Source organism: Mycetomoellerius zeteki, unplaced genomic scaffold (genome assembly GCF_001594055.1).
Source record: "Mycetomoellerius zeteki isolate Tzet28-1 unplaced genomic scaffold, Tzet1.0 scaffold106, whole genome shotgun sequence".
In the NCBI taxonomy this organism is placed as follows: Eukaryota; Metazoa; Arthropoda; class Insecta; order Hymenoptera; family Formicidae; genus Mycetomoellerius; species Mycetomoellerius zeteki.
Window position 1 is genome coordinate 644,030 of NW_017255975.1, and position 18,593 is coordinate 662,622.

General features: G+C 30.9%; 1 protein-coding gene across 1 annotated transcript in view; it reads right to left on the reverse strand.

Moving 5' to 3' along the window:
- Positions 1-18,593, reverse strand: part of LOC108723590 (ras-specific guanine nucleotide-releasing factor 1) — an 81,707-nt gene that overhangs the window by 32,015 nt on the left and 31,099 nt on the right. The gene's annotated exons all lie outside the window — the stretch shown is intronic.

Genomic DNA, 18,593 nt, shown 5'->3' on the forward strand with positions numbered 1-18,593 from the left:
CCTCTGGCCGAATTCAATTTATACGCGTAGCTCTCTCGCTATTTATGTGTGCCGTACAAATCCGAAAACCCGCCCGCTCATGGATTTCATTAAACTACCTCATAAATATCCGTATAATGCAAAAAGCCTAGAAACCGTCTCTATTCTCTACGGCATTTGTTCCCCGACTTTATCCGGAGGATTTTATTCGCACGATAGCTTTTACGTAGGCATTAACTATGCAAACCCTTATCACGATTTCATTTAGCTGCATGGCGATTGCAGACTTGAGTAAATCAGAATTGCACACGACCAACGCAAACAGCCGTATCTCGTGCGGTTTTGCACGGCAGTTTTTACGCGCGTACCTGCTGATCATGCAAATCGCGGGGTCGACAGATTATTTTATACGGCCGGGTATTAACGCGAACATGAATAACAAAACTCTCATATGTTTTTTCCTTTTTTTTCACGTAAAAAAGATTAGTATTAGTACAAAAAATGTGCCCCTCGCATTGCATTAAGCGGTGTCTACAACGCACTTTATCCGAAGGGACATCCTGAGAACGTAGAATATCTTTAAGATGTTCCTTGGAAATCTGTATTACACAGGAAGAAGTATAAGCTTTAAGCTGTAAGAATAATCGATTATGATTGATCAATTTCTTACAATTTAAGACTTACTACTTCTATTGTAAACACCGCTTTACTATTTAAAGAGTGCATAGACTATAACGCTTTACTAATGCAGCATTCTCCATTCTAAGGTAAGGTTCCCGGGTGCGTTTGTGCGCAACAATATTCCACAAAGAAAATACGCGGAGATGGGGGGGTCTTTTCAGAGGGGACTTTGCTTTACGTTTTCAAAGAAAATTCCCAGATCGTTTTTATTTTATTTATTCACAAAGCGCGTTTGGCAGCACACTTCTGCGCTAAGATCTTTCTATTCTGCAGCAAGCATTTGCACTTTAAAGAACAAATCATAGGATATTTCCTACCATCCTTTTAAACGCGAGATAGATACTGCATATCTAGTTCGGTCACACGTGCAATATGTACGTCCTGATAAGGTCTCAAAACAGCACAATATTTTATTTCAAATTTTACACAAAAAGAACGATTTTGCTGAAGTATTCAGAAATTTAGCTAGATGTAGATCTGAAAATAATTTTGTTGGAATCATCAAATAACTATGTAGGACGCTCAAGATGATTACTAGAATATCTTTTGTAGTATCGCTTATAATGCTAGAGTTTCCTACATAATTATTTTGACGGTTCAACAAAATTTTTTTCAGATCTATGTACATTTAACTAAATTTTTAGATATTTCTACAAAATCATTCTTGCAAAAATTAGATTTTAAAATAAAAACAAAGCTGTTTCCGAAAAAGATGAAAGAGTTAACGCGCAATACTATAAGCGAATTAAGTAAACTGAAAAACCGTGATTACATGAATACAGTTGCCGCCCCTTTCGTGTTATTATGATGTATGACTACCAAGCAGAAAAATGACAAGGTCTGCTGTGTTGAAACGGGTGTACATTTAATTACGCTAAATGGCGTTGGTTTTACCTTGTTTTAAAAAAAAGAACTTACTTTTTCTCTTTTCTAACACGACTCTTTTCCAGAAAAAAAGGAAATATTTTCGTTTTTTTTTCTTGTATTTGTAACAATAGAACAGCTCGCAGCAAATTGAATTTTACACAAAGTAAATTACAAGATGGATGCTGATATGTAGATGATATTCAAAAATTAAAGCGTGCTCGTTTTGCCACCGTTCTCGCAGCGCAGAATGCACGAGTTCATTTTCGTTCGTGGCTTACATCGATTTTAGCGGCTTATAACGCGTATCGTACATGGATGCATTAATTAATTAAAATCTGAGGTGACGACGTAAAATAGAATCGTTAATTATACTCGGGATGCATTAAAATACAGTAATGGATCGATGGGTTTCTCTGGGCAACCGGATTATATTCGTCTCTCATAACGATAATTTGCACAGATTGAATATTTGCGGCACCAACATGAGCTTGCCGTGCATAAGCTCGCAATCAAAAATTGCTAATTTTATTTTATCAGTTTATTCAGTATCGTAAAATTGGGTAATTTTTTGACATAATTTAAAAAATATCTTGGCAGCACACGTGTCAGTTTATAAAATCAGAACTAAAAACATCTTAAAACGTCTTTACAATTTTGACATACTTTAAGATTTTGATAATGTTATCCGAGCATTATCAAAACGTGGATCAAATTATCTCGCTTTTAGGTCAAAATTAGTCTTATTTTAAAACCTTGGAGAATTACATAAATCAATAATAATTAAGAGGGATTTTTTTAATTTTGAAATAACGTATTATGTATCACACTAGGGATGTGCAAATCCTTGCGAGCATTGATATAGAGGATTGTTGTTCTCTGTTGCAAGGTACACAGGCATGGTGTTGTCAAGATAGATAAACGACTCATAACCGAATATAAGTGTCTCGTTATTAAATCTCACCCACTCCTTATTGCGCCGTCCGGCACAATACGGATTTAAAGATTTCAAAGTGGAATGAAAGGGAAAAAGGTTAGAGTATCTCGAATTTATGAGGTATACATGTTCTTCATATAAATATATCTTCCAAATCATTTAATACATTTGTGCATAACATATCTCTTCACAATGGATAACTTCTGATTTCGAGATACAACTTTTGCTCTTATGTTTGATGATACTTATATTTCTTGTAATTTATGTAAGATGTTATTTCAACGTACCCCAGTTTTTGGCAATACAGGTTAAGAATATATTTGTGTACACTGGCCGACAGAAATGTCTTTACACATTCAAGATGGATGCGTTTCGGAAAACAGTCGAAACGCATACAACTTGTATGCAGTGTATGTACATACATATATATAAAAATTAAATGCCTAATAAATTAACAGAGCACTGTCGCGTCGTTTCAAATTTTCGTTAATCCATTTCATTTTTCAGCAAATGTACATATGTATATTTTATTTTATGGAATTCTCTCTCATATGATGAAGGATATTTACGTCAACGTCAACCAATCTATCAAGTTATGCGCTTCAAATTAATTTGGATCGTGCCACATTAGCTTCCTATGGGATCATTACGGGTATAATTGGTATGTTCATGCATTTGAACGCTCAAGAGATATGGCTAATTAAAGCACATTGATATTACTTCAGCTTCGTTAACATGGTTTTTTGCGCTATATTCTTCGGATATTACAACCAATGCGGACAAAATGTCCGCATTGGTTGTAACGTTCTATTGTAGTCGGCGACAAAAGGCTCGTGCGATACATTGTCGGACATGCACGCGTTTATGTACACGGGACATGAGCAACGGGCCAATTGTAAATAGAATCAAGTAATAACAATGACTATCCGAGTGAATATTCATGACCCATATTGCCGGGAAGGCTAGTCCGAACTGACTAAGTGCTTTCTATGATTACTTTGAAATTCGAGTCAGCGTCGGTCACGGAACAGTCGGAGTACAGTTTCAATTATGGAAACGCTATTAGTTAGTACTATCGATTTTCGATGTCTAAAGATATCAGTCATTTAGATAATCCATTATTCGAGACTGGGAATATTTTATCAATTCCTCTGTGCGGAAAATAAATTAATTAAAAGCTACTTTCTCGCCATTATTCCTAATGTGATATTTTTTCGTAATAAATGTAGATCTCTTGATCAGAAATCACTTTTTCTAATGTTTTTTTAATACTCAAGATAGAGTAAACTTATTATATGTAGACCAATATGCGATGGATATTTTACTAGCTACCGTATTACCATTCGATATTACGTGAGAAAATAAAGATGAAAATTTATATGGACTCATTGTATGATTATTACCATTTTCACATCCAATTGGAAATGTTTTCCGGATAAGACACGGCAAAGACGTATTTCATATCTGGAATAGAAGTAAAAGATTGAATTTAATGCAACATTTCATCAATTTGTAGCTTTTCACATTAAATCTGAATTTGTTATTAAATACAAAGAAAGTAGAATTAAGAACTAATTTTGAAGCTTTAAAAAATTCGGTTTTTGGAATGTATTTCTCTCAATAAGTTTTCATCTCCTTGAGATACCTTCTAAAACTAAGTTGGTACATTATTAAACAGTGAGACTACGTCCAAAGATAAAAATACAGTATTGTCAGATATAGTATACAGTCAGTTTAGAAATGTTTTTAGTCAGTTGATGACTACTGTCAATAGCGCTTTCAGCCCGCGGTAAACTTTTATGAATAATATAAAAACGAAGCCAAATTATGAATGAGTGTGAACAAAATCTATAAAGTTTCAATTATATCATCAGATAAGGCTGATAACTAACAATAATAAAACTAATAATTGACATGAATATAAATATTATTTGCAAAAATATAAATTTAAGCCAGTTTTACTTTGTCATCCTTACTTATTTATTATTGTTACTTATTTTCATTTATAAATTCGTTATATCGTTATTTATATCATACTTTTAAAGAAGATATGATAGTAAACCTATAAGTATGACCGATTGTTTAAATCGTACTTTTTGCACTATTTAGAAAGAAAGGCTTATAACAAATTAATTTGTTATTGGAAAAATGTTAAACGTGTAACAATAGATACCTGAAACATAAAGCTACAATTTTCAATGTTTATTTGCATTCAAATCAATAACATATGGAAATTAATATTAAAAAATTGCTCAAGTGGTACGCATTTTGCAATTCTCCCTTATATTAACAAATATATAAATTGAAAGATAATATCTTAGAAAGATAATATCAATAACATATTTTTTCTAAAACATCCAAAATTACAATATATTAAATTTTGTTTCATTATTTATTTGTAATACTTTCAACTTTTTATTTGTCTATATATAATCTGTATTATACGAATTCAGAATTCTATTGCTTACTTTATAATGGTATGATGTATATTTTATAATAATAATGAAAATTTACTAAATCGGATGCTAAAAAGTTATTGCATTATGCATTTTTTTTCCACTATATGAGAAGAATGTCGTAATCGATCAATGTGACTCTTTGCCCGGAAGACCTCCTTTTCCCAGATCTCTAAAGAAACACAAGGATTTAACAGCAATACAAAAGCTTTTTCTCTCTTCTTCTGAGAAGGAAAGTCTAAAAGATCAAGCCTCTCGAGGACATGAAAATAATGGTAAGATCATATAAACGTATCGCGGTTTCCACGTATATTTGAGGAGCTCTTTGCACTACGACGAACTATAACATCAGAGAAGTTCATTTCGTACCAATTGAGAGCATGTTCACTAGAAATTATAATAACATCAAAATTATTGAGAATTGCTTGTCAATTTAATTTAATTCGTGATATTATTACAGTAATTTAATTGCGTTTATAAGTCCGGAAAACCAATTCGGCGCGCAGTTTGAAGGACTACAAATATGGTACTATATATGCAAGTACATATATAGTATATAGATAATTCACAATGAATTATTTAAACATTAAAGATCTAGTTTCGACCAGTATAGACATTTTAATTTCTAGTATTGTGCTCTCACATGGTACGGTCTAAAATAAAATTCTTATTGTTTAAATTAAAAATCTAATTAAATTACAAATTTCAAAATATCATTTCAAAATTTTTGTAAAAAATATTAAGAAAAAAGAGGATATTGTTCTTTCTTTCACAAATATGATAATTTAAATTAATGATCCGTTTAAATTATAGATTTTTAAATTTATTTCAAAATTTTTGCAAATATATTAAAGAGGAAGAAGGTGTCATTCTTTCTTTTACGAATATCTTTAGATTTTAAAGATTAAAGGAAATCTTAGTTGTTACTTCGACCCATAGTCAATACTGAAAACGACACACGCGAAAAGATCCGAATTGTCGGGTCGGTTACGCGTAGTAAGCCAACGTTAAGCTAGCAATCCATCACACGACTGGTAATCGTCGGCTACAGTTTACTATCCGGCCACATACTCGCAGTTACTTAAGGACAATTCTAGCGAGATCGTGTACAAAGAGAGCATCTCGCCTTAATGACACATTCGAGATACAAAATTCTCTTGCAGCCGTAACTACTTCTCTCTTATCAAGAAGTGAGATTCGTGTCAACTTGCATTTAGATTAGACGGCGTATATCCCACCTTGCTTTGCTTGCACAGAGAACTTACTCACTAACTCTATTTAACATATACATGTCTTTCACATCCTTTCCTTATATTAATCAGAATGTAAATAGAAATCTCACTTTGTAATTTACGTCTCGTTTAATATATTTACATTTGCAAAAGAGCGACATTTGCGATGTAACGAATGTACTACTAGAATATGTACAGAAAAAATTGTTGCAATTACCAAAATTTAACCATAATTTATAATTTTCATTTTCGGTACCAATAATATTTCTTAATAAAATTATAAATATAATTATTATTACTAACCTTATAACAATAATAACTATAAAAATAGAATTACTAACCATAAGTATTTACCATGCAATAGTTGTAGTCAGAAAGGTCCAAAACTTTTCTCTTCATATGAAAGATGCTATTACCACTGTGGAACAATTTTGAAAAAAATTGTTGCGACAAAGCACTGTAAGAAAATTCTGTTAGTAGAGGAGAATGTGGTATTATGGCACTCCAGTTACATTTTATACAATAATTTTGTTAATAATTAATATTTAAGTTTAAAACTTGACAATTACATTCATTAAAATGTTATTGAATCGATTCTGGACTCAAAATTACGAAATATTTTTTACTTAGGATACTATTAATAAAAATGTGGCGACATTGCGTAATAACTATGAAATGATCTACTGAAATGGTAATATGGCCTTCCATAAAAATAGCTTTGAAATATTAGTTTTGTTTAAAAAACAGTATTTGGTTACAAAATTATCAAAAAAGAAAAACATTTTAAAATATATGCAAATGAATGTATATACATTCATATAACTTCTGCATATAAGCTGTAATATAATAGTAACTTCTGCATATAAGCTGCTCAGTACTAAAAATCTCAGTACTAAAAACAGTACACGTAATATAAACTATAGATTAACAGTAGAGTTACAATCGATTATCAAATAATTATTTTGATATGAAAACCTCAAAAAAGAGGTCGTGAATAATCAATATCCACAGAAGGCCATATTAACAAAATGCCATGGTATTGTTTAAATTTGTATAACTCAAAATATATACAGTATGCGCCAAAAAAATGCGACTCTCTTTTAATCACTATTATGTTTGCTGAGTGTGACACAGTAACGCAGTGATTACAATTAAAGGAAATCATATCGAATAAATATTTGGTAGAAGGACAAAATATTTGTTATAATCAAATTTATCCCCGTCCACTCACTTTATTTAACTAAACCGACAACTGAAGTGTTAGTTGTGAGAGTCGCATTTTTTTTGGCGCATACTGTATAGTCAAATAAAGTGTTAAATAGCAAATAACACATTCAAAAATACATATATTCGTATGATAATATGCTCAAGTTTAAGAAAAATGAGGAAGTAGGTATAATTAAATGCTAAAGTGTATCAGAAACATTTCGAAATACTTGAAAGTAAAAATGCGTTATAATAAGTGCTGGTTATTGAGTATTGGTAATATTAGCGTCATGATGTAAGCGGCAAGCTACTGAACTAATAATTCCATAAGTAATCATTGAGATTCGCTATATAATAGCAGAGATATTAAGGCAGGCCACAATATATACACTGGCCATAATACCACCTTCTCCGCTACTGATGAAATGTGAAAGGGCTTGCCAAGATTAATTCTGTCCGAAAAATTTGTATCCACTGTGTTATTAAACATCAGTATATTTGTATAATTAGCGATTATGTTACAAGCTCTAATGCCTACTATAATTAGAATCCAACCGAAACTTCTGGCGAAATTAAAAACAAACATTCACTACGTGTCAGTTTCGACTGAAATTATAGCTCTTCTTCATAAATATTAATTGTGATATATATAATTATTGTTTCAATAATTAAATTATGATGTTTATGAAGAAGAAGTATTTATATTCTTTGGCCAAAATTGATACACAACCGAAATTTCAATTTTGTCTGAAATTTAATTATTGTTTCAATAAATTATGATATTTATGAAGAAAAAGTATATAATATATGGTCATGTCTACACATATGGCCTTTATAGGGTTCCTATTTTTTAATATTGGTTTCAGTTTCGGTTGAAATTGACATGTAGCCGAATGTTTCGGTCCAGTTTCTGCAAAAGTTTCGGTCGGACTTTTAACTATAATGTTAACAATAATAATTATATATTCGTAGTTCTATATACAGAAAAGTTGTAGAAAAGTTATTGTCGTTTTCGAGGCTAACTTATATTACATATTTTTTTATAGAGAATTATAATTATTATTATTAACATTATAGTAGTAATAACTGCTGTAATAAAGCTTCTAACCATAATTATTTTATTATGCAATTATAGTCACAAATACCAAACATCTCTCTCAATGCAACTGCCACCGGAGGACTGTCGGTACGAATTCCGTTTATGTCAAGGTCGAGCTGTCGGCTTAATCTAGAATTATATACACCCTGCAGTCGCATTACTGCAGATCGTAAATCTACCACTTTCATAGAATTATTGCGGTGACAAAGCCATTCTCAGTGCAACGCGCTAACTGCGAGCTATCGATATTTAATGAAAAAGACCGCGCTAATCGTAATTTCAATTTATAATTTAATACGCGTTCAATAAGCAGGTATTTACTGTTTGAATACTGATCGTATTTCAAAGAGACGACGGTATTTTGCACTACTACATTCAAGCCTTTTCGTTTATTAACTACATGGTTTTCCGGTTTTGGAACTGCAAACTGTAAGTTCCAACCGTACTTGGTTATCGGGACTGTAATTGATTTTCGAGCCTTTAAATTATTACAAATTTAAATGATGAACAATAGAAAGGTCAAATTCTCCTCGTTTAATAAAATATTTATAGTGACGAATTACAACGGTTTATACATTTCACATACCAATAAAGGATCAAAAAGGACAAAATTGTTTTATCAGCATAATGTCGAAAGAGACTGAGTAAATGATTTAATCAATTGCAAAACTAGAAATATTTCATTAAAAAAAAACATTTTATTTCTGCTTTCCATTATACTAACGTTTATGTATATATATATTTGCATTTTTAAAGATAAATATTATATATCTCTTTTGATAAAAATTGTATATATTTTACGTAGTATAGTATATTAATAAAGAGTAACTAATTGACTCACTTTTTTAACAGCCTAAGGACATTAATTGTAGTAACCCACGAGTAAAAACTAAAATAATTTCGGTGAATTCAATTTTGCAATATTATGTAGATATTTGTTCATTGTTATATGTTTTTCTATTATCACGAGCAAACAAAGAATTTTTTTCTCCGCCGTGTAACATACCATGGAATCAATATTACGTCAGTGTGAATCCTTGCTGAAAAGTTCGCGCTCGAGCTCTTAAATTTTTTAATGAAAACTACCATTCGAGGGTCGCACGACCTTAAAATGCAATTTTTATGTTACATACACGAGTGAGAAATCGAAAACAAGTTTAAAATAATAAAAAAAAAGGAAAGTGTGTCCCTCCTTCTTCCCCCTTCTCACACGAACGAATGAAAGACTCGAAAAGATATAAAATAAAAGATGAATATATCAAAAATGCATAAGAAAGACAATGTACGTGTTAAAAGAGAAATACCCGAAACAATTACATTGAACACAAAATTTAAGGCTCCTGAGTACTTAGCCAAGAACTCTGCGTTGACGATGGCAACACAGAATCAGACAAATCGGTAGCCACACACCAAGCACGAGCCCATGTACGTGTGCTTTCGACACGCCGAAAGCGAGCACATATACATGGGCTTGTTCTTGTGTGTTACAACGCCTCGCCACGATAAATGGCTGAACTTATGATGTTTTGACGACAAAATTTGTGTTGCATGCCATTTCGTTATTATTTGCTTAATTGTGAAAATGTGACTTGTCTTGTACTTATGAAAGTCCTAAAAATGGACGGAAACTACAGTTACCTTGGAATTTTATACGTAAAAGTGTATATTTTGCTCGTTTCAACAGCTGTCAGACCATGTGTTTCCTGTCCGAAAAAAGGCTCATTTTACGTGCCTTTTACGATTATTTACTGACTGTCAAGGGAGGAAAGAATAGTTTTCGTCGATTTTTATAAATGTTTTAAAGCGATCTCGTCATTTAGATTTATCCAAATTATTTTCAGTTACAAATGATATACAACATAAATTAAGGTGTCATTCCTCGCTTCTGACATCACGATTCCAACATGGCTGCGGCGACTCAGGAGCCTTAAAAGTAGTTCGTATTCAAAACCGACACCCGTCGATAATAAATAATGTGCACTGCAAACTAAAGAATACATGTAATGTATACAAATTTATTATAATTTTTACCGTGTACCTACCCTTTATTCTTTGTGTCTCGTGTATCTGTATGAATGAGTTTTCCGTTTCATTTAATAAACTCGCAAAAACAATTTTCCATCTGAACCCGTCGACCTTATGATATTATTTTACGGCAAAATGAAAGTTATCCAACCTGTTTTAATTTGAAAAACTTTCTGTACCCGGGATTAAAACTTAATGTAATGAATTATATAACTTACCCCTCCGATTTTGTCACATAACGCTACAAACTATCGCGTAGCAGGGTGTCTAGGATAAATTATTGCAGGAGATTATAGATATACAATTCGCGACACGTTCGGGATTGTTACAGATTTTCGCACGTAAGATAAGACTTCAATAAAATCACTCGCGTCAGACGGTATATCTTCGGATATATCTTCGCCGTACGCCGTTTACGGACGTGCAGAGGCGCTGCAATTCTAACAACACTGTTTTCTAATACATTTTACCTCTCGTCAGTTAGAGAATCAATAGACATTTCCTGCAAGGAGAAGAAAGGGAAAAGAGAGAAGGTCGAAATTTCTAGTATTAGACGATGTTTCCCAAATAACAAAATGTCATTGTGACGACATTTAAGGTCATTTTTTGTCATTTGACGCAGTAAACTAAATAATATCGTAAAATAAACGCTTAAATAATATAAGATTATCTGAGCCAAATAACACTTAGGCACTAAATAAGATTCACTTTTAAATTTATTACTTACTCTCTAAATTTTTAGGAGTGAAATTTCACTGTTAGAGAGTGAAGAATCACTCTTCGAGAGTGAAAAATCACTCCAAACGAGAGTCAATTTTCAATCTCTGCGAAGAGTAAATAATTTCACTCTCCAAAAGGAGAGATTGAAGGTAAATGTTAATTGGTAATACAGATGGCTTTAGGATCCCCTTAAGGGAATGCTGGAAACGATGGCCGAACTCTCTTGATCGATAAAATAGATTTTTAATTTCAAATAAAATATTTGAGCTAATTCTCTCGTTAATAAATTAGTTCTTAAAATCATAACTTGAATATTTCACTTTATTTTTAATCATTATTTCAAAATATGTATATTATCATGTATACAGACGGCTTTAGGATCCCCTTAACGAATAACGAGCGACGACTAAAACTTGTTGGAGGTTACTCAGAGTCATGACTTTGACAATATATGTCAAGGTCAAGGTCAATGGAGCTGGGTCCCCTAATCGATACTTTTATCTTGATTTAAAGACAATGTTTAGTTTCTTTGTTATTTTTAATTTATTTTTTATTTGGGCCTTATTATTATTATTCCTTATTATTTATTTATTACAGCTTATTTATTCCACTAAAAAATAAATTGTATCTTAGCTTACATAACATATTTGTATAAGATTACGTATATTTCTCAAAGTTATGCTATAATCTCATCATAAGTATCATGACTTTGAATTAGAATATTTCGTTTTTTATATCTTTTTATGATGTGACTTTGGTAACATAATGATTCACAGTAGATATTGATCGTTATATTGATGATACTTTGTTATTTGGATTGTGATGACTTTCAATCGATAGAATTAACGGCACTACTGCACCGATCGCGATGACAAAATTTTTTTCGGCCGTCATAAAAGCCGCGAAACGGTTAATGCAAAATAAGGGCCGGTAAGAAAAAAATGGACTGGGACGGTGATATATTCTCCTGGACACCTAATCAACTTTTTTAAACGCACCATTCCGGGCTTGCATATAACAAAGGTAAATTGAGCACACCGGCGACGTTTCGCGCATACGACATCCCCGATTGTCGGAAAATTGAAATGAATGTCAGGCGTAAATGTTTCACGAGCTAAAGGAGAAAATAATTCTCTGTCTGGGTCACAAAGTTGCCCCTACTCATCCGGTACGCAATATATACAGGCGGTACAGACGGACGATAAGTAACGCGCAATGACCGCACGCAATTGATTACACTTCAGAACCAAATTTGATCTTTTTTATTACATAAGTGAATAGTAATTTTTGACACATATTTTTGCATGTTAAATACGAATCCGTTGGTAAAAGTTAGCTACCATGGCACAATTCTGAGAAAAATAGCATCAGAAAAACTGACTATTTTCAAGATATAAAATCGACAACCAATTTTTTCCTTAATTTATTATTAATGCCACATAAAAGTATCAACTTTTAACTTTAAAATACATTTCGATGTGAGTTTTTTTGTTTCCGAGATATAGCAATTTGCAAATAGTTCTTTTCTCATGCGACATATATACTATCCAACAAAATTTGAGTTTTTCACCATACAAGTAAATAATCATTTCTAACGTATTTTTGCGCGCTGAACACGAATCCGTTGCTAAAAGTTGAATATCATGTCACAGTTTTGAGAAAAATAGCGTCAAAATGTGGTCCTCTTTGACGCCTGCATTTTTCTCAAACTTTGACGTAAAGCCAACTTTTGCCAATATATTCGTATTCGGTAGGTAAAAGTACATCATAAAAATATGTCGGAATTCACACTGGTGAAAAGAAAATGTCGAATTTTGTTGTATAGTATATGTCACACGAGAAAAAATTATTTTCAAATTATTATATCTCGGAAATAAAAGATCATATCGAAATGAAATAAAATGCATTAAAGCTAAAAATTGAGGTCTTCGTGTGATTTTAACAAAATTTAGAAACAAAATTTGCTACCGATAGTACAATGTCATAGAAATCTTCAAGATTGTCGTTTTTGTCCTATTTAATGCCATTTTTCTCATAATTATCACATGATAGTCAACGAATTGATGGAGCACGCAAAAATACATCAAAAATGATTATTTACACTCGTATGGCAAAATGGTGTTCCACGATGTTATTAGTTCGTAACATTCGCATTGCAATTTATTCGAATTAAACTTAATGGAAACCGGAATTCCAATTTGTGAAAACGACCAAGTGTTATTGAGTTACGCAAGCGTGTAACAAATATTAATGTTAACGTATAATAAAAATAATATATTATATGTATATTGAGTCGTTTATACGTCTGAATTAATGTGTATGTATGAATTCATGTACATATAGAATATTATTAGTGAAATGCGTTTTTAGCGTAAAGCGAAAGAAGGATTACCACAAAAAAATTAAATTGATAAAGCAACGGCGTAACAATGGATTAAAAATTATGTGACAATTCGCGTTAAGTAACTAAATCGAACAAGGTAGCCGTGTACTTTGATGTGTTGGCACCCTTTTGTTACATTCCGAGCGCAAGACTTGAGGAAAAATTTCTTAATTATGTGCATTCATACAAAATAAAAACCACTGCACAAAATCTTTTTTAAAAAACTTTTCTAAGAAATGTACATAGAAAAATATGCAAACTTTGAATTCACAGATTTTAAATATTTTATGTAATCTTTTATACATAATATATACGTATAAAAGATAAAATATAAAATTATATATAAAATTTTTGGTGAAACATACAAAAATTCACTTTTGTTTATAAATTAAAATTTAAGAACATTTGTGTAAAATTTTCTGTTTACTTCTGCGAATATTATATGCAAGATTCTTTTTATTTTAACGCAAATTATATTTTTATATCGTAAAACTTAAATTATTGAACAATGCATAATAATACCTACATTTATAATATATATTACAATTTGAACGCAATTCATTTCATATATTGATAAAGTACAAATTATTTTACACTTTAGCATTGTTATACATAATTAACGTATTTAAAGCGAGAGGAGAAAGAAAAAGGAGAGATTGTTACATATTATAGATGTAAATATATTATTGCAGAATGTAGCTATATCATAATCGAAATATTAAACTAATAAATAATTTGACCTTTCAATATCAAAACATATGTGGAATTATTATATTATACATATTACAATATTGTTTTTAGCATGCTTTTAACGCTACAAATTCATTTGAAGGACACAATCGTTTTGCTGAGACTGAAATCGAAACAACGAGATAAAACTGTCGCAGCATTATATTATATATCAGTTTTAGATTGACCGCGCTAATTTTATCTAAACTGGTTATAATCGAAACCGATAAAAAAGTAGAGTTGGGAAATAACACGTTATTTGCACACCGTTACTATTACAATTACTTTTTTCAACAATGAATGAATAACGACGTTACATTTCAAATAATTGTAACGTTAAAGAGATCCTAAAGACGATTAGTCATAGTGTCAATAGGACTTACACACAGACGATTTATGTGATATTGACACATCATTACATACTACTATATCAATATTTCACGCACATATAGATATCAATTTTCGTATAACGAAAACGTTTTAATTAGACATCTAAGTCCAATTCTAAGAACTCCACGTTGTTTTTTGTTCAAATTACTCGTATGTATTATAAATTACTATTTTGTAAGTATAGATTGCACAGCTTTCATATGAAGCAAATGTCACGATGTGACAGCTCTAGAGCGCCATATTGGACTAAGAAATGGTAAAGATCTCAATTTCGAAATCCTAATAAGAATGCGATCAACGATCATTAATCTGGCGCCATAATGGTGAGAAATTGTTATACGGACGTTGAGATGGATCATCATAATGACCCGAATATTTTTTGGTGTATTTTGGTAATGTCGACTATGATTTTGAAAAATTAATAATTTTTATGAAGTATAAGTAGTCTTTTAATATAGTTAGTCTGATAAAATAAACCACTAAGTATATATATAAAAAGCACTGAGAAGTTAGTTAAAACCTAGTAAATATATAACAAGATATATGCACAGAGAGAAAAATGTTTGGTATTTGTAACTATAATTATATATTACTATAATTATGATTATTACTGCTATAATAATAATAACAGTAACTGTATATATAGTTCCAGCAACAAATGTATCTAGTTGGCAACCTAAAATGACTATAATTATAGTTGTTATAACCATAAAATAGTTGAAATTACCATAAAAATGATTCAAGTGACTATAATTTTATAGTTATATTTTGGGACAACCATATTTTTTATTTTTAGAAAAATTTTTAGAAAAATTTCATTAAAAAGGTAAAAAAAACGACAGTCTTGAGGATTATCATGACGTTGTACCGAAAGCAAAAATATTTTTACCTAGTTTCTAAATTTGATGCCACACGAGAATATCAACTTTTAGTTTTAAAATGCATTGTTTCATTTTAGTATGATTTTTCGTTTCCGAAATGTAGCAATTTGACAATAGCTCTTTTCTTACAAGATGTAATGAAAAAGCCGTGTTATTCTATCTTAATAGTAACCATTGAACAACAGTTTTATATTTAGCAAGCAAAAATAAATTAAAAATGACTATTCACACTCGCGATAGAAAAAGACAAATTTTGTTTTCCAGCGTAATTGGATGCCACTCTGACAAAAAGGTCATTAAAAGGAGAAAAAGTAATGGAAACTCTAACGACTCGTTAGTTCTTGAGTAACGGTGAAGATAACAAGTTTTACGGTAAAAAGTAATAGTAACGCTAATTTAAAATCAGTAACAAATAACGAGTTATTTTTCAGAAAAAGTAATGGTAACGAATTACGTTTATATAATAAAATAACTTTTCCAACCCTGTAAAAAAAGTATTAAAATATGTTACATCTTTTATCAGGTCATTAATTCCTAAGATACCTTAATTAAAAGCACATTTAACGTGAAATTTCCGGATAAGTTGCTTAGTGACGCGGCGTTTTCTTTTTTTCTTTCTTTCTTGTGCATTTGACGTCATCCCGTTCTACATTTAAACATGATCGTGCAATCGAGAACAATAGATACGTTATTTTAAGGAGGATAGTCTTTCAGAATATTTCTCCCATAGAAATATTTATTATTCTTCTTATGCGTGTGAAACGCATAAACATGTAAATGATTAACTCTTTGGTTAAGCAGGATGCGGAATTATATCACTATATATTCAATTAAAAAACACGATTTTCAATGAAGCATTTAAGCAAATCAGAAAAACTGTAGCATTTTTCACAAAAACGAAACAAGTTTCGTCAAAAAAATTAAGAAACATAAAAAAAATTTTCCTCTTAAAACCATTCTTAATTTTGATTGAATGCTTCAAAGATTAAATCGCACACGGAGAGAATTTTTTCTTAGAATTTATCCTGAAAATATGACAGTCGTGGGACAACATTGTATTACGAAGAATTTTAATGTAAATCTCTCTCATTCATTAATAAAACAGCTGGAAACCACACTGATGCTTACACTATCAAATAAAAAAGCAGCAATAATAACCGAATTCCTTATATTATAAATTGTATTATACAATATATACACATGTAAATTTAATAATACATTAAATCTGACTCAAATTTAATATATTATTAAATTTACATATATAATATAATTTATATCTAATATATTATTATATTATAAAATATATTGAAATTAATATATTATATTTTTTTGTAAATTGTTTAGTATTCCATTGTTTTAATAAAATTAATAACATATTAAGTAAGAGCAGTAGCAACCTATAAAAATGATTAAAAATAACTGAAATTGGATATAACTTAATATTATAAATTTAATACTGTTAAGTAAGTAAATAGTAATCAAAAGGTTCATATCAAGAGATACGATAATGTCTCGCGCCAAGTCACGCGCAACACGCAGTATAGCAGTACCACAATAACGGGAAAGGAATGTTCTTTAGCAAGGGGATGTCGGTAACAGACGAAACTTCCTGTGGAGAAGAGCAGTTCCCCAGGAGTCCTTCGACGACTCGGCTGAGAACATTGTTCAGATTCCCGTTCCGGCGCGATCCTCACCTACGACCTACATATCGCGCTACTCCTGGCCTTGCCCGACCTGCCCGCGCCGAGGTCACTATGAGCATCTGTTAATCTTAACTACGGTACATCATTGCCACTGAGATATTCCTGCTCTCAAAGTCGTCTGACTGACAGAAGTCTGCGGTCTTGACGAACGTCAAGGTACCGCATTGTGCAACCTCCTGCCACTCTTTGCACGATGCATTTACACGATGCATTTCCGCAGAACGGATAGAAATTAGTGTCCCTCGGGAGAAGCCGAATGTAGTTGATCTGATTGTTGATATGATGGCAAAAGGACACAAGAGTAGAAAACGCAGAATGATATATCGAAGCAGTTACCGCCGTTTTAAGTAAATAAAGGGTAAAATCTCAACTATATTACAAAATTAATATGTGAAAACGCTAAAATAATTAAAGAAAATTGAAATTAATAATACATTTACAATTTATCAAAATTTCACATAAAGGTTTTAACAATTATGAAGATTAATACCAATCATATGGCAAAATTATGGAAAAACGTTAATTAAAAAGAATGAAAATTAATAATACATTTACACAATGTATTATTAAATTCATAAATTGTAACGATTAAGTATACCCAGGCAACATAAAGTCTAAACTCAGAACATAAGACGTCTTTTAAACGTTACTCGCAAAGATGTTTTAACCCTTTAGAGTGATATAAAAAATAATTTTTTACAGTTTTGCTAAACAATGTCTTGTAAGTGAAGAATCTATTGATATAAATGTATACCAGAGATGTATATCGATATACATCGTATACAGGTATAACCTTTCTGAAGAGTAGAAGTACTATATTTCAATGTTCAATGCTATATATATACCTACATTTTTATCTTTAGTTCTTGAGTATAACTAATTTGCACAGATCCTGAATTTATCCCAACTTTATCTCGAATTTAATTTTAAAATAAATATTGAATTGCAATTACCTGCTCCTAGAAGATTAAGAATGTATCAAATGTAGGTATACTCCTCTCACATAAATCTAATACTGGCAAATACTAAAAGACAGTAATTAATTACTTATTTTGAATATTAAAATGCACTATTGTGTTCAGAATTTTAGTACACGAATAAATAATTACTGTCTTTTAATAATAAATTGGCCACATACAGTATCAGATTTCTTCTAAAAATAATCTATAAAAAATGACCAAAGTTGGCAATTTATACTTTCCGTATAAAAAATGAATATATATCATATACAATATACAAAATAATTCAATAAAATCAATATTTATTTAACAATACAATTTTATAATTTAAATGTAATTTTTTAAATTT